Genomic DNA, 16,224 nt, shown 5'->3' with positions numbered 1-16,224 from the left:
TCTACTGCCTACAGTTGGCTGATAATGGCCAGCAGGGGGCGGCGGTGTTTCAAATTCATTTAACATTTTTTATAAGTAGAAAAAAATTATGTTAATTGCACAAGTTCTTAGAAGAGCGCTCTGAAATTTGTTTCAAGGGTTTACATTTCCTTTAATGCTATGACGTGAAAAACGAAAAAAACAAGAAGGAAATGGCAGACTGGGCTGATGGCGGCAATGGCTGAACAGGAGGGAATGAGATGATGAAGATAAAGGGAATTGCTGAATTTGTGTATATGCCAGAAACTGAAATGAATCATAGATACTATGGGGTAAATTTACGAAAGGGCGAAGTGACTAACGCGGGCGAAAATTCGCCAGCGTGACTTCATTTCGGTCCTTCGCTAATTTACTAACAGTCGTCGGCGTTACTTCGCTAGTGAAGGAGATAGACTTCTTTTTCTAACGCCTGGCGAATTTGCGCTCTGGCGAATGGACGTAACTACGCAAATTCACTAAGATGCGGATTTTACTGAACGTTACCTCTTGCGCCAGACTTGCCTTCGCCACCTCAGACCAGGTGAAGTAGATAGGCGTTCCTCGAAAAATAGTTTAATTTTTTTCTAAGTCCCAAAAAACGCTGGTGTCTTTCCCTTTTTCAGGGTGATAGGCTGAAAAATAATGTAAATTTTTTTTTGGGGTAACCGGCTTCCCCCCTATATTTCCTAACATATGGCACATAAACTTTACACTGGGCTCATGTGTAGGGCAATATAACAACTTTATTTTATTAAGGTTCCCTGGGCTTGTGTAATGTAATGTATTTGCTGCAACATATACGTTCATTGTACTTTAACTTCCCGCCGTATGCAAATTAGCCAACGCTAGCGCAACTTCGACATCGTTCGGCGCCCTACACGCAACTTTGGATTTTAGTGAATTAGCTTTGTCCTGGCGAATCTGCGCCTGGCGAAGGGTTGCGCTGTGAGCGAAGCCGTCGCTGGCCAATTTTCGGAGGTTAGTAAATTTGCTTCCATACTGGTGGAAGTGTCTGAACTATGTCTGAAACAGGGGCAGAGAAGTATGTCCAGCACTACAAGAGGGATATTTTTAGAACCCTTTCAGAATAGGACCCATGTCAAGTCTGGGATTCTGCTTAGGGAGCAGACACTTTTAAAGGATAAGTAAACCTTAAAAATAAGTGAATGGAAAATTAACGAGGGTTCTATTCTAAGCACTTTTGCCATGTACATTCATTATTTATTTATTTTTAATTCCAAGATATTAAGGGATACAAGTACTGTTAATATGAATGAATTTTGTTACAACATCGCCACCTGCTGGTCATTTCCCACCAGTCTGACCAGCAAGTAGTCAAGGAAATTGAGTGCCTACCTAAACTGACATGGCCATGGCTCCTGGATCACTGACATGGCTATAAATCCAATATTATAGCAGAGACTGGGCCTGTGGGAATGTGAGTGATGGGGCTCAGGGCTCATTTCCTGCACGAGGTTCCCCAGAATCAGTGACACACAAAGCTGAGAAAAGTGTCACCAGGTGTCTGTGCTGCCGGCAGAGTCTAGAACCCACTTTGTACATCTGTGCCAGTCTAACAGCGCGACTTTGTATGAGCAGTGCACGGGCACCGTCAGTTATTCTAAAGGGGGCACAGCAGCACCTGGACTCTACTCAGCTCCCCCACCCAACAAAGCACGGCTGTAAGTTCATTCACAGTCACAGGATCATGATTCACATATATGGGGCCCCCAGCACTCCATGTTTTATATTTTAAAGTAGACAAAGTCATTGCCGTAAAGTGTCACTAACAAATAAGCGGACCTTTAAAGGGGCAATTTGCAGACAGTGGTATTCTATGGCAGTCTGCACTTGATCATAATTACAATTTTATGGATTTTACATTTTCTGTTCAGCAACTGTCAGATTTTAATCTCTTACGGCTATTTAGTTGCTATGGCTTAACTCCCCTAGTAACCAGGCACCAATGTGGAAGTCAGAAAGGAAACTGAAGGGTAGGGGGTCAGAACAGAAAGAAAGCAATAAAAAAAAGAATAATAGACTTTGCTAAAGCAATTGATACAGTGCCACATAGAAGGTCTCTGGTTAAATTAAGGAATGTTGGAACATAGTATTTGTACCTGGATAGAGAACTGGCTAAAAGATAAATTACAAAGAGTGGTGGTAAATGAAACGTTTTCTAATTGGACCAGTGTTGTTAGGGGGGATACACAGAATCCAGGATTCGGTTCGGGATTCAGCCAGGATTCTGCCTTTTTCAGCAGGATTCGGATTTGGCAGAATCCTTGTGTCTGGCCGAACTGAATCCAACTCCTAATTTGCATATGTAAATTAGGGGCGGGGATGGAAATTACGTGACTTTTTCCATACACAAATTAGGATTTGTTTCGGTATTCATATAAATCTTTCACAATGGATTCAGGGATCCACCGAAATAATGGATTCAGTGCATCCGTAGTTATTATCAGAGCCGCCATTAGAAATCACGGGGGCCCTGTACAACAAACCCCCAAGCCCCGCCCCAGATCCCGCCCACTCCACACAACAGTTAAAAGACCACACAGACGTCAGCGCTAAAAAAAGGTAAACCCCCCACACACACACAAGTTATAAAAAGCTATTGATGGTCAGGGCCCCCTTATAAGTTTAAAAAATACTGTGGTGCCAGGGCCCCCCTTAAAAGTTTTTTTAAAAATTGGTGGTCAAGGCCCCCCTACACTTTAAAAAAAATAATTGGGGCCCCAATGAATATTTTATAAAAAAAACATTGGCGCCAGGGCCCCCCTCATAAGTTACAAAAAAATTGGGGCCCCAAAGAATATTTTTTTAAAAAGAATTGGTGCCAGGGGCCTATAGAATATTAAAATAATACATTGTTAGCCAGGGGATAAAAAAAAAAACCCCACATTGGTGCTCAGAGGAATTGAACTCGTGGCTTCAAGATTTCAACTTCACCTCCTTTCGTGACTTTGGGTCTTTTCGCGACTTCAGCTGTTCGGCTTTTCGGCACTTCCGCATTTCGTTTGTTCGGGACTTCGGAAATGGCCGCAGGCTTTGGTGCAGCCAAGGGGGGCCCGGCTCTTTTGAAAGTGCAGCACTGCCGGGCCCCCCTTCAGGCCCGGGACACTTGTACCCCCTGTGCCCCCCTGATGGCGACCCTGATTATGATGTAGCAATCAACGATTGGTTGATCACTAAATGTGGAAAGAATAGTAGCTCTAGAGTTTATGAAGGTATAGAGACATGTGCATGTTAAAACCTGAAGTGTGTCACTATCCCTTTAATATTTGATATCAAATGTATATTTATATTTATTTATTTATATTACATTTATATTTAATATATAAATACTGTAGTTTATATACTGAACTTCCTGTACCAGCCCAGAGGTTAAACAATCCTCTAAAGGCAAAGCTAAGGGGTCATTGGAAACGATCAAGCGGAATATGAAGCTGCTTTGTTTTAAACGTGTGTCTGTATGAACAGATCTTCACTGCTAAAGGGCTTTAGTCGCCATGGGTTTGTAAGGAGAACCTAATGTGCAGCATTTCTACTGTTAGGGGCCGATTCACTAACTTCGAGTGAAGGATTCGATCTAAAAATCGTTCGACTATTCGATAGTCGAAGTACTGTCTCTTTAAGAAAAAACTTCGACCCCCTAGTTCGCCATCTAAAAGCTACCGAAGTCAATGTTAGCCTATGGGGAAGGTCCCCATAGGCTTTCCTAAATTTTTTTGGTCGAAGGATTATTCCTTCGATCGATCGACCGAACTATTTGCGCTAAAATCCTTCGACTTCGATATTTGAAGTCGAAGGATTTTAATTCCCAGTCGAATATCGAGGGTGTGTATTTAATTCTTTTCATGTATTTCAAATGATAAATAAAATACAGTGTTGAGCAGTCGTACTGGGGAAAGCCTGCAGCGGGTGAGGGATACCATTAGATGGAAAAATACCTTAATTAAACCTATTGGGGTACCTTCTATGATATATAGAAAAGTCAGATATACAACTCTGTTGTGAAGATGTGCAATACGATGCAGGCCACACATCCGGCACAGTTATTCTGGCCCTGACCAGACTGTTACATAAACAGAAAAACAACACTTTACTAAGAAACATTCTAAAAAGAAACATAGACTGGCAGCTGAGAGAGTAAATATAACCACAAGCCCACACACACCCATGTCTGTACTTTAAATGAAAGGGCAAATGAAACCTAACAAAACATTAGTTATTGTATTTGCTTTTATGACACAAAGTTGCTATGATTCTGCACTTGGCCAGGAACCCTATGCCCTATATGGTAATGAGCTCTCTTCTCCTCTGTGGTTTGACCCTCCTACTTCATGTGTTGGACATGCGTGTATATATACATGTACCGTGTACTTGAAGGCACGCCAATCATTACTGTCCCCTGGAAATACAAGAGCGGGATGGTCCAGTAGACACTGCAAGGTAACTGGGGTAAGATAAGATATTTATAAACCATATCACATGGGTGCCATTTGTAGTTGCCATTTAAACATATTATAATGTACATTAACTTCTAAAGCCTCTGGGTATAATGATTATTATATATATAATATAATATATATATATATATATATATATATATATATATATATATATATATATATATATATATATATGTCCTGTACCTGATGTAGGGAATGACTGCTCCACATGTAATGAGAGTGCATGAGACAACAGCAGAGTTGGACTGGTTTATTATAGTACCAGTGGATCTCCCAGAGGGCCAGTGACTATAGTGGGCCCCAGCCAAGGACTTTTTATCAGCCCTTTCTGCCATAGTTCAGTATTACACCGGTAAGATTGGCCTTGCACAGTGGAGAGCAGCAGAGGGACAGCTGTAGTTAGGCTTGGAAGAGCAAGAAGAGCAAGAAGGAGTCAGTGAGGCAAGATGGCTGTAAAGGGGCCACCCATGGCTGGTGAGCACCCACTACTGTAAGACACTTACAGGACCTTTGCTGACAGAAGAAGACATCTTCACACAAGTGCAATGAACTCAGCCCACCGTTTACTGATGACTCTGGCTGCCAGCAAAGGATGATAATTGTACAATAATTACTACTCCTGCCTTCTCTGTTTGAATTGCTCTCTCTCACACACACACGCACACACACACACACACGCGCACCCTAGAGCATATTTCAATAAGGCCTCCATGTACAGTGCCCAAGCTTCCACTGTAGGTCCCTTGAACGAATCCTATACCTACACTCTCAGATCTCTAATAATGGCGCACTATCGCCTTAGGGGCTCTACCCCCCACCAAGTCATTCCTTGGGGCAGATTTACTAAATGGTGAAGTGGCTAATGCTGGCGAAGATTCGATGGCCCTCTCTAACTTTCACTCCTAAACTCACTTGCCACTACTATCCTCTAGCTAGCCCTGACGGTACTAACCTCCCCGTAGGTCTGGTCAGTTTGGTCTGGATGTTGCCTCTAGATCGTCCTAGGCCAAAAGAGTAAGTTCCTCAGCAAGAAACTGACTCATATGATCTCCTGCAGGGGAATTAACCTACAGACCAACCTTAGGGGTTGCACATTAACGTAACTATTTACACCTACATTTATTTTACCTCTTTACGTGGCAATGGCGAAAACGACTGTCACTAGAATGGCAGACCCATGGGCGAGTAATAAAGTCCTTCCTCTTAGCCTTTACGCAAGTTTTCTAGGGCTTGTTTTTTAGGACTTTTCACATTTTACCCAAGTCATGCCCACAAGTTCAGTACTTAAAAACCTCAAAGTCAGAGCTTTTACTGTATTCATGATCTTGCGATTGTGTCTTCTCTCTACTGTCGTATCCTCTTCCCTCTTGGCTGCTCTTTCATTTCCCCAAATGTTCAGCGGACCCAGATCAGAGACTTCCTGTGTGTGAGAGAGAGAGGCGGGTGCGAGGCGAGACCCAAAGGGGAGCAGAATGCACCGGGACTACAGACAGCTGTGACCCAAATCCTGCAGGTAAGACACACATTGTAAACTGTTGGTAAATTCACTTTTTTTCTGTTCATTTCATTGTTGATATTCTACATTTTTTCTTATTAAATCAGTGATTTGAAGGTGAACAGCACCTTTATCAATGTTGACTTAATCAAATTTAGCTTAATCACCCAACCTGATTTATAAAGGGTTTTCTAAGCCCCTACGTAAATCCCTCTGCCTTGGGCCTAACCAAAATATAATTTTACGCTCTGATACTCTCCTTTTATAATGGCTCTTACAAATACAGTCGTTAGACAGACAAACTGAAACTAAATGCACCATGTTCCCATTAACAAGCGCTTATACGAAATTTTTTTTAAAGATTCAAAGGAACCCTAAAGACTCATGTTACGATTCACACAAATTAATCGGAACTTATTGGGGTTTATTTATCAAGGTCCGAATTTATCTCAGTAATTCTAAGTTAGAAATCCGAGCGACTACAAATTCCTGAATGGACCTTATTTATGAAGAAAATAGCCTGAAAAAATAGGGTTGGGCAAAATTCGATGCTTTCCCCGAAAACTCCACAAAAACAAAGAGTTTTTTGTGTAGAAACCCTGAAATCATCGGCTATCGGTACAAAAATCAGCTCAGACACTGGGACCTTCCCCATTGACTTATACAGGACCTCAAGGGTATTTAGAAGTTTTAAGACTTTAATAAATCTCGAAAAAGTTATTTTTTTGCTATGAAAACGACGATTTATTCGAGCTTCTGATATTCGGACCTTGATAAATAACCCCATCATGTTCCGCGTGTGGATTTCTGACGTACTCAGGCATCATAATAGATGAACATGTCCCTGATATATATATATATACAGTATATATAGATATAAGGTGATTACAAGAAGAAATCTGTGTCGAAATGAAATGATATTAGTTGTATCTGAGTCATTTTTTTGTCAGATTTAAAATGCACAACTGTTGTAGATAAACAGAGACTTGTACAATGCAGGAAATCATGATTTTGTGTGTTCTACTTAATTAGGTCATTAATAGAACTAAAGATGCTGATTTCGTAGCTTTAGTAAATAAGAAGGGCCGTGAAAACATTATTGATATCACACACGACTGTCACACGCATGTCCATGCAGCGTTTTTGCAGCACAAGTCCTGGTCGTTATCGTTATTCTACTAACGGGAGATATAAAATTCTTACTCAGCTTTACGTCCGTCGTTACACCTTAAGGTACAGTCCCAATGTAAACTACTACAGGCCAGCTTCTCTTGGAATTTATTATTTATATAAAGGGCACACAAGCAGGCGGATATTTAATAATATTCAGTGAATGAACGGAATACGGTATTGTAAATATAAGGATCTTAGAAGTCATCGAGGAGTTACATACACAGCCATATATAAGTTTATTATACAGGTCGTGAAACTTAAAAATGACTTCTGATATCTTTATATTTTACAGAAGGGTTACATTATTTCTAATAAAACCCACGTTTCAATGAATTCAATGGATAAAAGATAGCTTACGTATATGTAATTGTGTAACTAGATGTTACTGGGCCCCACAGCAAATTCATTTTAGGGGCCCGAACGTATCCAGACATTGTCCTTTCTCATTTTCTCCTCCTATACCCCTGGGTCCCCCTGCAGCCTCAGGGTCTGCTTCCTCTGTAGTTACCCCCCTTATTATAAGTACGGGATCTTTTATCTGTAATGCTCAGGACCTGGGTTTTTTTTCTGGATGGGCATTTTTTGCGTTGTGATTTAAAAATAATATAAACATAAAATAAACCCAACAGGATTATTTTGTCATTAATATGAATTTATGCAGCTTAGTCGGGATCAAGTACAAGGTAATGTTTTATTATTACAAAAATTTATTTTATTTTAATGATTGGCTTAAAGAGAACTCTATGGGAGGTGGCTGGATTCCAACCAGGTATGGGACCTGTTATCCAGAATGTTCAGGACCTGGGTATTTCCGGATACCAGATCTTTCCATAATTTGGAGCTTCATACCTTAAGTCTACTAGAAAACCATGTAAACATTAAATAAACCCAATAGGCTGGTTTTGCCTCCTATAAGGATTAATTATATCTTAACTGGGATCAAGTACGATGTACGTGTATAGGACCTGTTATCCAGAATGCTCAGGACCTGGGGTTTTCCAGATAACAGATCTTTTCTGTAATTTGGATCTTCCGACCTTAAGTCTACTAGAAAATCATATAAACATTAAATAAACCCGATAGGTTGGTTTTGCTTCCAATAAGGATTAATTATATCTTAGTTGGGATCAAGTACAAGCGACTGTTTTATTATTACACAGAAAAAGGAAATCATTTTTAAAAAATGAAGTCTATGGGAGACAGCTTTTCCTCAATTCGGAGCTTTCTGGATAAAGGATCTTTTTGTAATTTGGATCTTCATACCTTAAGTCTACTAGAAAATCATATAAACATTAATTAAACCCGATAGGCTGGTTTTGCCTCCAATAAGGATTAATTATATCTTAGTTGGGATCAAGTACAAGCTACTGTTTTATTATTACACAGAAAAAGGAAATAATTTTAAAAATGAAGTCTATGAGAGACAGCTTTTCCTCAATTCGGAGCTTTCTGGATAACGGATCTTTCGGTAATTTGCATCTTCACACCTTAAGTCTACTAGAAATCATATAAACATTAAATAAACCCAATAGGCTGGTTTTGCTTCCAATAAGGTTTAATTGTATCTTAGTTGGGATCAAGTACAAGCGACTGTTTTATTATTACACAGAAAAAGGAAACCATATTGAAAAAGTTTAATTATTATATTAAAATGAAGTCTTTGGGAGATGGCCTTTCAGTAATTTGGAGCTTTCTGGATAACGGACTTCCTGTTACAATGGCTAATTTTAAGCACTTTGTCTTCCTTTTTCTTTTTTATAGTTTTTTGCCTTCTTCACCTGATTTTCTTTGTTGCTGTTGTTACTTTTTAATACTCATTTTTCTATCCAGGCCTCTCCTATTTGTATTCCAGGCTCTTAAAAATCAATGCACGGTTGCTAGGGGAACTTGGACCCTAGCAACCCGATTGCTGAAATGGCAAACTGGAGAGCTGCTGAATAAAACATTAACTATAACTAATAAAAAATGAAAACCAATTGCAAATTGTCTCCCAATATCCCTCTCTACATTATACTAACAGTTAATGTAAAGGTGAAAAGTCAAATGTCATTGTTTTCTATGGGCTAAAAGGCTTGACAAACTGCACTCACTCAGCTGACTGGTAACGTTACAGAATAAAAATCAGAGTTTTAATGCGGTGAAAATCTATGGGCGTCTTTGTCCAAACTGGTTATATATTTTGGGCATCTTGTAAAGAAAAAAAAAACACCCAAAAATATTTTATAGATCTGGAATTATCATTTTTTTCCCAGCATTACCAATCGCTTATTATTTAATGTGAATTGGGCAGTTTAAATCTTATTTGTGTTCCTGACTGTTTAATATGGCATCTTCATTCTATTGATCTTCCCATCACATTACACTTAACTCTGTTGTTGAAGACCTTATTCTCGCCGTAACCTTTACCCTCCCCCCGCTGGCGTCTCTTTTTCCATCAGTTTTATACAGTGTCAGTTAGAGAAGTTCTAACTATAACCTGGTACAGAAATTCTGCAAAAAGATATCAATCTGACATTTTAATTCTTTCAGATTCAGCCTATAGATTAATTTGTGTCTGTAGCCATGGGGGGACTTTGCCTATAGATTTATCTGAATAAAATGAAGGCGCCGCTTGAATCCGTTTGTCAGAGCTGACTTTATAGCAGGTCCAAATACTCTCTAGAGAGCTTAAAGGGGAACTATCGTGAAAATGAAATGTAACATAAGCTTCCTCATACTGAAATAAGAAACTTTCTAAATACAATCAATTAAACATTCTGCATCGATTCTGAAATAATCAAGTTTATCTTCACTATTCCTCTCTCAGCATCTGTTTCTCTTCATTCTCTCTTCATGCAGCAGTTGGGTGTCAGATATTCACTGACAGTTAGATCCAAAAATATATCTTATAGGGGGGCTCCCTTTCCTAGCAGATGAATTAGCAGATGTATTAGAGCTCACTCAAATAACGGATTCCAGTACCAACAAAATCTAACAAAATAACTGCCTTTTGCACAAATTCTGCATGTAGAGAGACACGGGGGCAGATTTACATAGGGTCGAATATCGAGGGTTAATTAACCCTCGATATTCGACTGCCGAAGGTAAATCCTTCAAAGGCTTCGAACGATTAAATCCTTCTAATCAAACGATTCGAAGGATTTTAATCCATCGATCGAACGATTTTTCTACGACCAAAAAAAAGCTTAGAAAGCCTATGGGGACCTTCCCCATAGGCTAACATTGCACATCGGTAGCTTTTAGGTGGCGAAGTAGGGGGTCGAAGTTTTTTTTAAAGAGACAGTACTATCGAACGGTCAAATAGTCGAACGATTTTTAGTTTGAATTGTTCGATTCGAAGTCGTAGACTAAGGTCGAAGTAGCCAATTCGATGGTCGAAGTAGCCAAAAAAATCATTCGAAATTCAAAGTTTTTTTATTCTATTCCTTCACTCGAACTAAGTAAATGGGCCCCATGATGTCTGGTGATTTTAAAGGAGTGAGCTCTAATACATCTTCTAGGCAAATAAGCCCCCCTATATGATATATTGAATCTAACTGTCAATGATTATCTGACAGCTAGGGATGCACCGAATCCAGGATTCGGTTCGGCATTCGGCCAGGATTCGGCCTTTTTCAGCAGGATTCGAATTCGGCCGAATCCTTGTGCCTGGCCGAACCGAATCCTAATTTATATATGTAAATTAGGGGCGGGTAGGGAAATCGTGTGACTTTTCATCATAAAAGATTTTTTTTCCACTTTTTCCTTTCCTGGCCCTAATTTGCATATGCAAATTCGGATTCGGTTCGGTATTCGGCCGAATCTTTCACCAAGGATTCGGGGATTCGGCCTAATCCCAAATATTGGATTCGGTGCATCCCTACTGACAGCCAACTGCTGCATGAAGAGAAACAGATGTTGAGAAAGGAATAGTGAACTTGATTATTTCAGAAACTGTACAGAATCTTTTAATTTATTGTATTTAGAAAGTTTCTTATGCTGAAGCTTATATTTAATTTTTATTTTCACGATAGTTCCCCTTTAAGTTATTGGAAGGAGACTGTTACTTTAGTTTGGAGACCGTTCTGTCTACTTAAGGCAGGTGTGTATTGCTCTGTCATCGACACTAAAGGTCCGTAACGCATAGCAAAATATGGATTTACTACTACATGTATGGGATCCGTTATCTGCAAACCCGTCATCCAGAAAGCTCCAAATTACGAGATGGCCGGCTCCCATAGACTCCATTTTAATCAAATAATTCAGATTTTTAAAATTGGTTTCCTTTTTCTATGTAATAATAAAACAAAACCGTGTACTTGGTTCAAACTAAGATATAATTAATCCTCACTAGAGGGTTCATCTAATGTTTAAATTAATCTTAAGTAGACGGGGAAGCCCATTTATCAAAGGTTGAATTTCGAACTCATGTGGATTTTTTTTACTCGAATAAATTCGAATATGCTCGAAAAAAATTGGAACGTCTTAAACTCGAACGAATATCACCGACTCGAAAACTAGAATCTAATTCGACTAAACTCGAATCGAGTTTTTTCCTCCAAAAAAAAAAAACTCGAATGTCAGGAAGGCTATTAACATCCTCCAATGGGTCACTGGACCTTTCCCCTTTGACTTATACATGAACTTGACAGGTTTTAGGTGGCGAATAGTCTAATTCAAATTATTCCCAGGGTAAAGGATTGCTAAATCTCGAATTTTGAATTCGAATCGAGTTTGGATTATTCCCAATTCGATTTTTGTCCATTTTGACCAAAAAACAATAGGAAATTTGAAATTGTATTCAAATTCGACCCTTGATAAATCTGCCCCTTGCTGTCTAAAGATCCAAATTACCGAAAGGTCCGTTATCCGGAAAACTCCAGGTCCCGAGCATTCTGGTTAATAGGTCCCATACCTGTACAAGCTGGGAGCTATTGTCACCTCTACCTTTAGCAGATCCAAATAAATTCTTACAAAGCAGAAGTCACTAGAAGAACGAGGGATAGATGGGGGGGGGGCAGTAGAACAAAATAGTGACAGTTAGGCCAGATGGCACTTAGGGGCTGATTCACTAAGGGTCGAATTTCGAAGTTAAAAATACTTCGAAATTCGACCCTCGGATTGAAATCCTTCGACTTCGAATATCGAAGTCGAAGGATTTAGCGCTGATCCTGCGATCGATCGATCGAAGGATTTTTCGTTCGATCGAACGATTAAATCCTTCGAATCGAATGATTCGAAGGATTTTAATCCAACGATCGAAGGAAAATCCTTCGATCAAAAAATCACAGGCAAGCCTATGGGGACCTTCCCCATAGGCTAACATTGACTTCGGTAGCTTTTAGCTGCCGAAGTAGGGGGTCGAAGTTTTTTTTAAAGGGGAAGTACTTCGACTATCGAATGGTCGAATAGTCGAACGATTTTTCGTTCGATTCGTTCGATTTCGTTCGACTTCGAACGAATTTAACCAATTCGATGGTCGAAGTACCCAAAAAATACTTCGAAATTCGAAGTATTTTTCATTCGAATCCTTCACTCGAGCTTAGTGAATCAGCCCCTAAGTGTTGCCTAACCTGCTTCCCTTTAAGTGGTTGTTGAAGTGTAACACTAAGGGGCAGATTTATCAAAGGTCGAGGTGAATTTTTAAATGAAAAAAATCCATATTTCGGGTAAATTTTAGAGGGAATACTCTAAATTCAATTTGAATTTAAATTATCATGTACTGTCTCTTTAAAAATTTAACTTCAACTATTCGCCATCTAAAACCTGCCGAATTGCTGTTTTAGACTAATGGTGACCTCCTAGAACCTATCTGGAGTCAGAGTTTGAGAAATTAAGTTCTTTTTTAAAATACTTCGAATAGAGTTCAATCGAATACGATCATTCTTCGATTCAAACGATTTGAATACAGCCTATTCACCCGCAGAGAAAAACTTTGATTTTTTTAATAAAATTCGGTTGGTCTTTTTTTTCTTCTAACACCTTGGGGCACATTTACTAAGGGTGGAATTTCAAAGTTAAAAAACTTTAAAATTCGACCATCGAATTTGAAACTTCGATAGTCGAAGTATTTTTTCAATCGAAAAGCCTTCTTCGATCGAAGTAAAAATTGTTCGACCGAACGATTCGAACGATTTTACAAAAAAAAATACTTTGACTACTCAAAACTTAGCCAAACCCTCAGAAAGGTTCTAGGAGGTCCCCCATAGGCTAAACAGCAATTCGGCAGGTTTAAGGAGGCGAAGTGTCAAAGTCGAAGTTTTTTAAAGAGACAGTACTTTGATTTTTGAAGTCGACGTTTTTTCAATTCGAATCGAATTTTGGCCTATTCGATGGTGGAAGTACCCAAAAATCACGCTGAAATTCGAAGTTTTAAATGGGCCCCCTTGAGTCGCCGTAGTGTTCTATTTTGTAGACCTTTCTGCCACAAAACCCCCTAATATGAACACAAGGAGTGACTGCTTTGTCCCCGTTTGTAGGAGTTTATGTTTTATGCAGCAGTTTGTATATGAATCATATTCACAGGGAATTCTCTGTCTCACAAGCTACACAGTGTTACTGAACTCCAAGAAAGTGAAAGCAGAGATACAAAATTATTTTTACAATATTTTTATGTGCAATATTTTCAGAAAGCTCAGGGGCAGATTTACTAAGCTCGAGCAAAGAATTTGAATGAAAAACAAATTTGAATTTCAAAGTATTTTATGGGGTACTTCGACCATTGAATGGGTCGAAATCGATCGACTGATTCGACTATTCGACCATTCGATAGTCGAAGTACGGTCTCTTTAAAAAATACTTCGATTTCATACTTCGCCACTTTAAACCTGCCAAGCTGCAATGTTAGTCTATGGGGACCTTCCCCAGCACTTTTCTAAGCTTTTTTTGATCGAATAAATATCCTTCGATCGATCGCTTAAAATCGTTCGAATCGTTCAATTTTATCGCTCGATCAAACGATTTTTATTGGAACGTTCGATCCAAGCATTTGCGCTAAATCCTTCGAATTCGATATTCGAATTCGAAGGATTGTACTTCAAGGGTCGAATTCGAGGGTTTATTAACCCTTCAAATTCGACCCTTGATAAATCTGCCCCTCGGTGTCTGTATTATATAAGTGTCACTTTTAAAGTACAATGAATCACATGCAGCCCTTACTTTCACTCTGCTATAAAAATGAAACATATTTACACAAAAAAACCCTCAATTGTCGTTGTGGTGAAGCGCTACCAGACGAGTAGGTTTTACACTCAGCCCCCTTGATCCAAGCATGGGCCCCTCACAGTTTTATTTTTATTTATCTAATGGCTCCCAGAATGGGCCCTGGCTATCAGGTTCTCTGACACTGCAGTTAAAAGTGAATAAAAATTAAATTTAACTTTGCGCAGATGCAACCAGTGGATTCGCAAAACAAAAATGGGGATTCTGCCCCAAAAGGTAAATTAAAAATAAAAACAGTATGCGCTTCCTATATTAAATAAACTCCCACCAACAAAGTGCTTTTCCTCACAACAGATCGATTTCTTTTTTTGAAAAAACAGTTCCGTAAAGATCTTTAAATACAGGCAGATGGAAGACAGGTACGTGGTGATTAATTCTCCTGTTTGACACACAGTATCCCCTTCGTGCTCCACCTCAAATAAAAAATAGAGAAAGACAGAGGCCAATGTGCGCTTCCATATACTAAAACACCGGGTCCCTGCTTGATTTATACTTACAGGATCGCCGGTGTTAAGCTCGCATGTAGTTAGAATGGCTTTAAAGTAGATAACGGTCCCGTCCCTCCAACGTTTACAGCGAAGCTTGTCTTTAGTCTTGTCAGAGTCCTCGTGTTCCCCTCACCCACACGCTCCTGTTATCGCGTCCTCACACTGAGGGCTGCAGCCGAACGTATGGAGACTGGCGCTGCTGGCTTGCTCTTATCAGCGTCCTGGTGTTCCACTCACACGTTCCTATTATCACCTCCTCACACTGCAGACTGCAGTTGATCGAATGGAGACTGGTGCCATACCTCCCAACTGTCCCTTTTTCGGAGGGACAGTCCCTCTTTTGACAGCTCAACCCGCAGTCCCTTATTTGGACTGGAAAGTCCCTCTTTTCTCTGCACTGAACAGCCAGAAAAAGAAACAAAGTTTCTCACTTAATTGGCTTTTAGCAGAGAGCCCAGAACAGCTAATAGGTGCAAATAAGATACTTTGTAACAATTTTGAGACACAAAAACACAGTTTAGATAAGGAGAAATATTTTCAAACTTTCATAACCTGCCAAATTTTGTAAAACAAACATGGTAATTAGAGGGTGTGGCCACAGAAAGGGGTGTGGTCAAATAATTGCTGCGCTACATGCGGAAAAAAAAATTTTGTCCCTCTTTTTACTTCCAAAATGTTGGGAGGTATGTGGTGCTGCTGGCTGGGAGGTCAGTTGAACAGCAAGACAAATGCTCAATTGATAGGATTTTTATTAATATAATTCAATAGTGTACACTCACATTTAAAATACGTAGTCCACGGCCCAACGCGTTTCGTGATCCACAATCACTTCATCAGAGGCAGTAAGTGCCATATCCGGTTTGGTTACATTTATACTTAACTTAATTAGTTCAATTAGTAAAACCATGTCCCAATTAGGAATACTTCCATTCAACTGCTCAAATCTAACAGAAGAATAAAAAAAAAGCATCTGTCAAATACTTCAGAGAAATGTGTATAGAAAAAACTGTTATTATCCGCTAGACATACAATTTCGTTAGCAGGCAGTTTAATAAAACATAATTTATATAAATATATAAAATATATTAAAATATTAAAAATTTGAATTTATCTTTTAAACAAATTGATCAAGTTATTCAGTAAATGAAATCTATACCCACAGTACACCAAATGAATGGTTATGAATAGACACATATATTAATCACTACAGGAAGGTTGGCAATAAATAATCAACATTTGGTTATAACAAAGAACATCAAGTATTAAAATTACTAGATAAAACAATTGATGTCCAAATCTATATTTAAACCACAGGGCTGTAATGTTTTCAATGTGATAATCCAGCGTGTCTCATCCTGAGAGATTATCTGGA

The 16,224-nt window shown here is 39.1% G+C and overlaps 1 protein-coding gene and 1 long non-coding RNA gene across 3 annotated transcripts in view; one reads left to right on the top strand and one right to left on the bottom strand.

Moving 5' to 3' along the window:
- Positions 1 to 4,731: 4,731 nt before the first annotated feature.
- LOC121395808 lies at positions 4,732 to 15,208 on the bottom strand. Its single transcript, XR_005962690.1, has 2 exons — positions 14,633 to 15,208; positions 4,732 to 6,003 (listed from the first exon to the last, which is right to left on the bottom strand). It is a non-coding gene; the product is annotated as an uncharacterized LOC121395808 (long non-coding RNA).
- The window catches only part of cd4.L (cd4 receptor L homeolog), a 48,060-nt gene continuing 37,753 nt past the window's right edge, over positions 5,918 to 16,224 (top strand). For both annotated transcript variants that reach the window (XM_041570182.1, XM_041570185.1), the window contains exon 1: positions 5,918 to 6,009. The gene's annotated coding sequence lies outside the window, so the exon portion shown is untranslated. The remainder of the gene's footprint in view (positions 6,010 to 16,224) is intronic.

This window comes from Xenopus laevis, chromosome 7L (genome assembly GCF_017654675.1).
Source record: "Xenopus laevis strain J_2021 chromosome 7L, Xenopus_laevis_v10.1, whole genome shotgun sequence".
In the NCBI taxonomy this organism is placed as follows: Eukaryota; Metazoa; Chordata; class Amphibia; order Anura; family Pipidae; genus Xenopus; species Xenopus laevis.
The sequence above is the reverse complement of the archived record's forward strand: the minus strand, read 5'-3'. Positions and strand labels throughout refer to the sequence as shown.